The following is a 3,164-nucleotide window of genomic DNA, read 5'->3' on the forward strand; positions in this document are numbered from 1 at the left end:
CTGCTAATACTTGAGAATATTCTTTCGCTTCCCCTCTGGCGAATCAACAAATTTGGTTTGAATACTCTACCCTCGAAAACTGTTGCGATCCCCTATACTTGAGGGTTATCAGCGCCCCTCCCCCAGGCTACGGCTAGGGGGCTTGTGGCCTCCCCCGGAGTCCTTTGCCTTGGTTTTCAAGTTCCCTGCGTATCTTCTGTTTCGGAAAAAATCTTTCCGGGGGTTTTCCGTTTGGACTCCGTTTAATATTCTTCTCTGAAAAAGGTCAAAAACACAGAAAAAACAGGAACTGGCACCTTGGCACTGAGTTAATAGGTTAGTCCCAAAAAAGATATAAAATTCATACAAAACATCCAAAGTTGACAAGATAGTAGCATGGAACCATCAAAAGTTATAGATACGTTGGAGACGTATCAAGCATCCCCAAGCTTAACTCTTGCTCGTCCTCGAGTAGGGAAGTGATAAAGACTGAATTTTTGATGTGGAATGCTACCTAACACATTTTTCCATTGCAACTTCTTTCATGTAACATGAATGTTCAGATCCGTAAGATTCAAAACAATAGTTTGCTATTGACATGAAAACAATAATACTTCAAGCAAACTAGCAAGGTAATCATGAACTTTCGAAATGACAAGGCCAAAGAAAGTTGTCCCTACAAAATCATATAGTGTGGCTATGCTCCATCATCCCCACACAACGAATTTAAATCATGCACAACCCCGGTATTGGCCAAGTAATTGTTTTTGCACTCTTACTTCCTCAAACTTTTTCAACTCTCACGCAATACATGAGCATGAGCCATGGATATAGCACTATAGGTGGAATAGAGTGTGGTGGAGGTTGTGAGACAAAAAGGAGGAGATGGTCACATCGACTCGGCGTATGAACGGGCTATGGAGATGCCCATCAATAGATATCAATGTGAATGAGTAAGGATTACCATGCAACGGATGCATGAGAGCTATAAGTATGTGAAAGCTCAAAAAGGAGAACTAGTGGGTGTGCACCCAACTTGCTTGCTCACGAAGACCTAGGGCAATTTTGAGGAAGCCCATCATTGGAATATACAAGCCAAGTTATAAAATGAAAATTCCCACTAGTATATGGAAGTGTCAAAACAAGAGACTCTCTATAATGAAGAACATGGTGCTATTTTGAAGCACAAGTGCGGAAAAAGATAGTAGCATTGTCCCTTCTCTCTTTTTCTCTCTCTTTTTTTTTCTTTTTTTTGTTTGGGCTCTTTGGCCTCTTTTCATTTTTTTTGGTGGGCATCTTTGGCCTTTTTTTATTTTCTCACATGGGACAATGCTCTAATAGTGATGATCATCACACTTTTATTTACTCACAACTCAATATTTAGAGCAATGGTGACTCTATAGGAAATGCCTCCGGCAGTGTACCGGGATGTGCAATGATCTAGCTTGGCATGTGACGTTGAAACATCTCGCTACCTATCTTACGATCATGCAATGGCAATATGTAAGTGACGGCACAAGTCATGAGACGGAACGGTGGGAGTTGCATGGTAATATATCTCGGAATGGCTATGAAAATGCCATAATAGGTCGGTATGGTGGCTGTTTTGAGGAAGGTATATGGTGGGTTTGTGAACTGGCGAACGTTGTGCGGCACTAGAGAGTCTAGCAACGGTGGAAGGTGAAAGTGCATCTATACCATGGACTCACATCAGTCATGAAGAACTCATATAATTATTGCGAAAGTTTTATTAGTAATTGAAACAAAGTGCTAAACGCATACTCCTAGGGGAAGGGTTGGTAGGTGTTAACACCATCGCGCGATCCCGACCGCCACACAAAGGATGACAATCAATAATTCAATTATGCTCCGACTTCCTAACATAGCGGTTCACCATACGTGCATGCTACGGGAATCACTAACTTCAACACAAGTATTTCTAGATTCATAACACCCTACTAACATAACTCTAATATTACCATATCCATGTCTCAAAACTAATTGAGAGGAATCAAACTTCTCTTTACTAATCAATGCACATGAATATGGATGTTTTTATTATATCCTCTTTGGACTCCTATCATCTTTAGGACTACTTTCATAGCACAAGCAAATTACCAAGTTACTCAGAGAGAGCACTCTCAAAAAGATATAAGTGAAGATCGAGAGTTTTATTTATCCAAAATATGACACCGCCGTGCTCTAAAAAGATCTAACTGAAGCACTAGAGCAAACTTATCTAGCTCAAAAGATATAAGTGAAGCACATGCGAGCTAAATTGCCTAACTCAAAAGATATAAGTGCAGCACATGCGAGCTCAATGAGTATTCTAGCAAATTCATGATGAGTGCATGTCTCTCTCAAAAGGTGTGCAGCAAGGATGATTGTGACACAACAAAAATAAAATACTCCTATAATACACGACGCTCCAAGAAAAACACATATCATGTGGTGAATAAAAATATAGCTCCAAGTAACATTACCGATGGATTGGAGACGAAAGAGGGGATGCCTTCCCGGGGCATCCCCAAGCTTGGGCTTTTTGGTGTCCTTGAATTTGGCTTGGGATGCCTTGGGCATCCCCAAGCTTGAGCTCTTTCACTCTTTATCCCATTGTCCATGAGAACATCACCCAAAACTTGAAAACTTCAAAACACAAAACTTAAACAGAAACTAGTGATATCATTAGCACAAGAAAACAAACTACCCACTCTTTAGGTACTGTAGCAAACTTGATTTCTATTTACATTGGTGTTATATTACTGCATTCTCACTTTTCAATGGCTACTACCCCCCGATACTATTCATAGTTTCATCAAAATAAGCAATCAACACAACAAAAACAGAATCTGTCAAAAACAGACCAGTCTGTAGCAATCTATATACTTCGTATACTTCTGGTATCTCAAAAATTCTGAACTATTATGACAATTGGGGCAATTGGCATATCGACCAGCAGAAAAAAGAATCAACTCAAATTCTCTTTCTGGATAAGAATGAAAAATAATTTTGTGAGCCCAAAGTTTCTGTCTTTTTTAGCAAGATCAAACAGCCATCACCAAAACTAGTCATAAAGGTTTTACTTGGCACAAACACAAAAAGAAACACAAAAAACACAATCATAACAGAATTATGATGGTGTGGACACAACAAAACAGAAAGCAAAAAAGCAAAGATAAATTCAT

This window comes from Hordeum vulgare, chromosome 7H (genome assembly GCF_904849725.1).
Source record: "Hordeum vulgare subsp. vulgare chromosome 7H, MorexV3_pseudomolecules_assembly, whole genome shotgun sequence".
NCBI classification, from domain to species: domain Eukaryota; kingdom Viridiplantae; phylum Streptophyta; class Magnoliopsida; order Poales; family Poaceae; genus Hordeum; species Hordeum vulgare.